General features: G+C 38.6%; 1 non-coding gene across 1 annotated transcript; it reads left to right on the forward strand.

Annotated features, from left to right (window-relative positions):
• The first annotated feature begins 5,163 nt into the window (after nt 1-5,163).
• On the forward strand, nt 5,164-5,272 carry LOC127740910 (small nucleolar RNA R71). Its single transcript, XR_008001766.1, has one exon. It is a non-coding gene; the product is annotated as a small nucleolar RNA R71 (small nucleolar RNA).
• Nucleotides 5,273-7,868: the final 2,596 nt, after the last annotated feature.

Consider the following 7,868-nt stretch of genomic DNA (forward strand, 5'->3'; position numbering starts at 1 on the left):
CACAACTCCGTTCAACTAACCAGCAAGTGTACTGGGTTGTCCAAGTAATAAACCTTACGTGAGTAAGGGTCGATCCCGCAGAGATTGTTGGTATGAAGTAAGCTATGGTCATCTTGTAAATCTCAGTCATGCAGATAATTATTGATTATGGATTTTCGAATATTAATAAATAATAAACAGAAAATAAAGATAATTAAAATAGGATAGAAATACTTATGTAAATTAATGGTGGGAATTTTAGATAAGCGTATGGAGATAGTGTGCCCTTTCTTTTTCTACTTTCCTACTTATTCCTTCAATCCTTCTTACTCCTTTCCATGGCAAGCTGTATGTAGGGCATCACCGTTGTCAATGGCTACATCCCATCCTCTCAGTGAAAATGGTCCAAATGCTCTGTCACAGCACGACTAATCATCTGTCGGTTCTCAATCAGGTTGGAATAGAATCCAGTGATTTTTTTGCGTCTGTCACTAACGCCCAGCCTTCAGGAATTTGAACCTTGTCACAGTCATTCAATCCCGGAATCCTACTCGGAATACCATAGACAAGGTTAGACTTTTCGGATTCCAATGAATGCCGCCATCAATTCTAGCTTATACCACGAAGATTCTGATTAAGGAATCCAAGAGATATGCGCCCGGTCTAAGGTAGAACGGAAGTGGTTGTCAATCACGCGCGTTCATAGGCGAGAATGATGATGAGTGTCACGGATCATCACACTCATCAAGTTAAAGTGCAACGAATATCTTAGAACAGGAATAGTAGGGAGGTCGGGTGATCCTTCTCCTCCCTCGACATGATATACTTCTTTAAGGTTCCTTTTGCGAGATGATTTTGAGATCCCCCTCCTGCGAATCCTCCGTTTATCATATGAATGTGTCTCTCCGAGGTACGAAGTGATCGTTCTCCTCGTCCAACCTCTTTGTCCCTTCTTCTTTTGCGGGGCTCATTCGATTTGTTGGCTAAATACCGATCTAGTTCTCCTTCTCTTACCAATTTCTCAATAACATTTTTTAAGTCGAAGCACTCATTGGTAGGATGTCTATAGATTCGGTGATATTCACAGTATTCTGTCTGATTTCCTCCTTCTTTCTTGCTTTTAAGTGGACGAGGTAGTGGGATCTTTTGGGTATGGCATACTTCTCGGTAAATATCCACAAGAAACACCCGGAGGGGGGGTGTAGTTGTTGTATTTTTTAGGCTTCTCGCCATATTGATCTTCTTTTTTCTTGGGCTCTTTATCCTTATCCAGGGAGGAGTAGGAGAATCCGGATTTTGAGGTCTCTCCTAGCCGAGAGTTTTCCTCCATGTTGATATACTTCTCAGCTCGTTCCTGCACTTCATTTAGAGATGTTGGATGCTTCTTTGATATGGAGTGACTAAAAGGTCCTTCTCGCAGACCATTGATGAGACCCATAATTGCTGCTTCTGTTGGTATGCTTTGTATGTCCAGACATGCTTTGTTGAACCTCTCCATATAGCTACGAAGACTCTCCCGATCTCCTTGCTTGATCCCTAATAGGCTTAGGGCGTGTTTGGCTTTGTCCTTCTAGATGGAAAATCGGGCAAGAAATTTCTTGGCCAAGTCGTCGAAACTTGCAATGGATCTGGGGGCAAAGTGTCGAACCACTTAATTGCTGTCTTTGTCAGGCTTAATTCGTGTTTTCTAGATCTGAGTCGTGGTCATTGTCAAGGTTGTTCGCCATGATTATGGGATGACTTCCAGGTCCCCGGCAATGGCGCCGATGTTCCGAGGGTTACCTGAAACTGTAGGTCAATCTCGGACGAGATCTTGTTGCAGTGGTCAGTGCTAATGTGTCTGACTTGTTGGGCTTGGTGGAGCTACTGATCCTTCATCACCGGAGGGTGGTGGTACCTGCAAGAGACTCCGATGCTTAAGTTAGCATGGGATTTAAGCAGGTTTTTAGTAGAATCAGAGTATGAGTTATACCTGGGTGCTCCAGTGTATTTATAATGGTGTAGAGTAACCTTTCTGGAGATAAGATAGTTATCTTATCTTATCTTTGAATGGAGTTATCTTATCTTTTAAGGGGAACCGCCTTATCTTTCTAGGCCATGGCTGCCTTTAGATTTTGGCTGTGTTCCTTGGTTTAGGCCTACTTTGGGCTCCTCTGGCGATTTGGCCGAACTCTTTAGGAAGAGGTCGGGTAATCCTGACCTGAGGGGGTCGGTCGCCTTGTCTTTAATCAGCCCGGGTCGTGCAGCTTGACCCTAGGCATGAAGACAAACTATTCACAATATCAACAATAAACATTCAATCAAGCAAATATAAATCATAAAACACTAAATTCATCAACCAAAACTGCAAGAAACCAAAATTGCATATATTAACAAAGTAACATGAACAAGAGGAAATTGTAGCAAGAGTAGTAAAATTATAGAGAAGATTAAAGAGTACTTACAATAAGATAGAAAATTCCAAGACCAAAATTGAACTATAAAATGCTACATTAAAAACCTAATTAAAACCCTAAGAGAAAAATAAAAGATCACTACTCTACACTACTCCTACTCCTACTATGTAAAACTATGTCTAAATGAGCTCTAAGTCCTAATGCCTTCATATGGCTTTATTTCCCCTTGATATATTACTTCAAGCCAAAATTGCAAGCCACGTGCTGCATTAATGAAGTCACACGCTAGTACCTGTGCATACGCAGAGATGTGTGCGCACACACACTTCGCTAAACTTTCACTTGTGCGTACGCACAGATGTATGCATACGCACACTTGTTGATTCGCCTCTTGTGCGTACGTACAGGTTGTTGTGCATACGCACACTTAGCTGTGTGCTTCTCCTTTGTTTTGTTCATGTGTTCTCTCTATGTACATGCTTTCTTCCATTTTTACCGAGCCATTCATGCCTCCATCACCTGAAATCACTCACAAAATACATCACGTCATCGAATGGAATAAAAGTGAGATTAAAATCACTAATTTAAGCACAAAAATGCATGTTTTCACATTTAGGTTTGATTTTGAGATAAAACACAAAAGTATGCTATTTTGGTGATTAAGCTACAGAAAATAACTAGGAAGAACAAATTTAAAGGAAAACATAAGTAATAATAATTCAGATTGGGTTGCCTCCCAACAAGTGCTCCTTTAACGTCACTAGCTTGATGGTTAGCTCTTTATGAAGAATGACATGGGCTTAGAATTTTGCCCCTTACAGTGAACTTTCTTCCTGTCTTTTCATGAATGAGCTCCACATGCTCTAGAGATAGGATACGACTCACTGTATGTGGCATGACTGGTTTCTTGGTGAAGATAACTCTTATGCCAGGTGAGAGGCCTTCTGTGGGGATCTTCTTGTCCCTCTAGCCTTTAGGTACTTTCTTCTTAGTACCTTTGTTCTTAGAGCTTGATGATGGCTGCCTAACACCAAACCTAGAATTGGTGTTTGGGGGCTTAGTAAAGCTCTGCACTGAAAGAGAGGGTTGGCACACTGGGTGTTACACAGTTATCTCTCTTTTCTCAGAGAGAGTTGGGGTGAGGCATCTTGAACAAGATGTGATCCTCCCCTAGTTGTAGAATCAGTTTTCCCTTAGCTATATCAATGATAGCATTGGCAATGGCTAGAAAAGGTCTTCTAAAGATGATTGATTCATCCTCATCTTCCCCAGTATCTAAGATAATGAAGTTTGTAGGGATGTAAAGGTTTTCAACCTTTACCAACACTAAACCATATGCTTTCTTCATTGATTTGTCTGCCATCCCTAATGAGATATTGTAGCTTGTACCTCAAAAATTCCCTGCTTCTCTATTACAAAGAGTGACATGAGGTTTATACTTGACCCTAGGTCACACAAAGCATTCTCAAAGGTCATAGTGCCTATGGTGCAAGGAATTAGGAAGCGTCCAGGATCCAGAAGCTTCTGAGGTAGCTTTTACTGAACCAAAGTATTGAATTCTTTGGCAAACAGTGGATGTTCATCCTCCAAAGGCTTTGTACCAAATAGCTTGGCATTTAGCTTCATGAGAGCTCCTAGGTACCGAGCAATTTCCTCTTTCCTAGTGTCCTCATCCTCATCAGAGGATGAGTGTTCATCAAAGCTCATGCACAACGGGAGTGCATGCAAGGGAACCTCTATGGTCTTTATATAAGCCTTGGCTTCCTTGAGTTCTTGAGTAGTGACATCTTCAGTGGGCGTTGAACGCCCAGTAGGGATCCCTTTACTGGCGTTCAACGCCAGCTCTTGTGGTGTTTTGGGCATTGAATGCCCAGTAAAGTCTTCCTTACTGGCGTTCAGCGCCAGTAATAGTGCTGAGTTAGGCATTGAACGCCCAGGAGGAACCTACTTCCTGGCGTTCAATGCTAGTAGTGGTGTAGGTTTAGGTGTTGAACGTCCAGTGGGGTGTACCTCACTGGCGTTCAATGCTAAGAGTGGTATATCCTTTGGATTAACTTCAGTGTTACTTAGGAGAGTGTTGGGAGGAATATCAGGGATTCTCTTGCCCAGCAGACCAACTTGTACCTCCAAACTTCTAATAGAGGACCTAGTTTCAGTTATGAAACTATGAATTATCTTTGAAAGCTTAGAGACTATGGTGGATAAGTTAGAAATGCTCTGCCTAGAAGTCTCTGATTGTTGTTGAGAACGTGGAAATGGTGGTCTGTTGCTGAACCTGTTTTAATTTCTTCCCCCTTGATTATTATTGAAGCCTTGTTGAGGCTTCTGCTGATTCCTCCATGAAAGGTTAGGATGGTTCTTCTATAAGGGGTTGTAGGTGTTTTCATAGGGTTCTCCCATGTAATATAATTCACCTCTTCCATGGTGGGTTGCTCAGGATCATAAGCTTCTACTTCAGAAAAAGCTTCTTGAGTGCTGCCAGCTGCAGCTTACATTCCAATCAAATGTTGAGAGATCATATTGACCTGCTGGGTCAAGATCTTGATCTGAGCCAATATGGCATTTAAAGTGTCGACTTCAAGTACTCCTTTTCTGTGAAGTACCCCATCACTCACAGGGTTTCTTTTAAAAGTGTACATAAACTGGATGTTTGCAACCATGTCAATGAGTTCTCTTACCTCTTCAGGCGTTTTCTTCTAATAGAGTGATCCACCAGCAGAGTTATACAGTGACATCTTGGATATCTCAAAAAGGCCATCATAGAAGATGTCTAGTGTGGTCTGGTCTGAGATCATGTTGGGAGGACATCTTCTGATAAGTTGTTTGTATCTCTCCCAAGCTTCATAGAGGGATTTACCCTCTTTTTGTCTAAAGGTTTGAACTTTCACCCTAAGTCTGCTCAACTTTTGAGGTGGAAAGAACTTGTTCAAGAATGCATTGACCACCTTCTCCCATGTGTCAAGACTCTCTTTAGGTTGAGAATCTAACCACACTCTAGCTCTGTCTCTTACAGCAAAAGAAAAGAGCATAAGTTTATATACCTCAGGACTTACTCCATTGGTCTTGACTGTGTCACATATCTGCAGGAAGTCAGATAAGAATTTATTTGGATCTTCCTGTGAAAGTCCATGGTACTGGCAATTCTGTTGAACTAAGGTCACCAGTTAAGGTTTCAGCTCAAAGTTGGTGGCATTGATAGCAGGGATGGATATGTTGTGCCCATAGAAATCATAATTGGGTGCAGTATAGGCTCCAAGAACCTTTCTTGCTTCTCCTCCACCATTAGCATTGTCTGCGATGTCTGTATTTCTTGTTTCTTGTTTGAATAGATCTGTGAGGTTCTCTCTAGAGTATTGTGCTCTAACTTGTTGTAGGTGCCTACTTAGGGTCTTTTCAGGTTCAAGATCAGGATCAAAGAGCGGTCTTTTGTCTCTGTTCCTGGTTATAAACAAGAAAAAGAAGACAAGAAATAAGAAGAAGAGGAGCTCTATGTTCAAGAACAGAGGACTCCCTATGAAATGTGAAGAAGAAGGGAAAGAAGAATGATAATAGAGAAGAAGAATTCGAATAAAAGGGAAGAAGAATTCAAAAAATAAAAGTCAAAAGAGAAAATATTTTTGTTTTTATTTTATTTATAATGAAAGAGGAAAATAAAAGCTAGTTAACGAAAAAGAATTGAAAATTAAATAATGAATTTTCGAAAAAGAAGAGAGAGAAATAGAAGAGAATTTTCGAAAATAGGAGAGGGAAGAATTAGGTAGAAAGTTTTGAAAAAGAGGAAAGAGAAAACAAGTAACTAATTAAAAGATAAGATAGAAGTTGAACAGATTTGAAAAATATTTGATTTAAAAATTGAAATTAGAAAAGATAGGATAAGAATTTGAAAAGATTTAAAAAAAAGATTTGAAAGAGATAAGATTTGAAATTTGATTTTTGAAAAAGATTTGTTTTTGAAATTTTAAATTTTAAATTTTAAAATTGAATTTTAAAATTTGAATTTGAAATAAGATAAGACAAGATTTTTGAATTTAAAATTTGATAATTTTGTTAAGATTTTCGAAAATTGAAGTAAAAAGATAGAAAAGATATTTTTTTATTTTTTGAATTAATGAAGAAAGAGAAAAACAACAAAAAGACACCAAACTTAAAAATTTTTAGATCTAAGACACCTAGTTTTCGAAAATTGCAAAGAAAAACACAAAGAGACACCAAACTTAAAAAAATTTTAAGCTCAAAACATGAAGAAAAACAAGAACACTTTGAAGATCAAGAAGAACATCGAGAACAAAACTCAAAGATTCAAAGAAAATAAAGAACATGCAAAGGACACCAAACTTAAAAATTTTGAAAACCAAGAACACTACTTTCGAAAATTTTGAAAGAAAAATACTCTAAAAGACACCAAACTTAAAGATTAACACAAGACTCAAACAAAAGACACTATTTTTGAAAAATTTTAGAAAAAGACTCAAGAAATTTGAAAAAGACTCAAACAAGAATAAGAAAAGGAAAATAGAGAAAAGAAAAGGTTTTTGGAAAAGTTTTGATTTTTTTCAAAAATTTTTCGAAAAAAAGAGAAAAGAGGAAATTAAAAGACTCAAACAAAATTAAAGACAATACCTAATCTAAGCAACAAGATAATCCGTTAGTTTTTTCAAACTCGAACAATCCCCGATAACGGCACGAATAACTTGGTAGCGCGGAATTAAACTTTGCACAACTGAACCAGCAAGTACACTGGGTCGTCCAAGTAATACCTGAGTGAGTCAAGGTCGAACCCATGAATATTGTGATTTGAAGCAAGCTATGGTTATCTTGTAGATCTTAGTCAGGCGAATAGAAGAGTTGTTTGTTTGTTTAATTCGCATAAAAGGAAAAAAAGAACACATTACTAGGTTGATGTGTGTGCAATTAAAAGAAGATGGTTAAGGCTTAGAGATGCTTTGTTGTTCTGTATCAATCTGGTCTTACTGTCTTCTTCAACTATGAATGATTTCTTCTATGGCAGCATGTATGTGATCAACGCTGATTGAAAGGTCTCCAATTGATGAGCGGATAATTTATACGCTTTTTGGCATTGTTTTTACATAGTTTTTAATATGTTTTAGTTACTTTTTAGTATATTGTTATTAGTTTTTATGCAAAAATCACATTTCTGGACTTTACTATAAGTTTGTGTGTTTTTCTGTGATTTTAGGTATTTTCTGGCTGAAATTGAGGGACCTGAGCAAAAATCTGATTCAGAGGCTGAGAAAGGACTGAAGATGTTGTTGAATTCTGACCTCCCTGCACTCGAAATAGATTTTCTAGAGCTACAGAATCCCAATTGGCGCGCTCTCAATTGCATTGGAAAGTAGACATCTTGGGCTTTCCAGAAATGTATAATTGTCCATACTTTGCCCATGATTTGATGGCTCAAACTGGCGTCCAAACGCCCAACAGAGACCCTTTTCTGGCGTAAAACGCCAGAACTGGCACCAAAGCTGGAGTTAA

Source organism: Arachis duranensis, chromosome 7 (genome assembly GCF_000817695.3).
Source record: "Arachis duranensis cultivar V14167 chromosome 7, aradu.V14167.gnm2.J7QH, whole genome shotgun sequence".
Classification (NCBI taxonomy): domain Eukaryota; kingdom Viridiplantae; phylum Streptophyta; class Magnoliopsida; order Fabales; family Fabaceae; genus Arachis; species Arachis duranensis.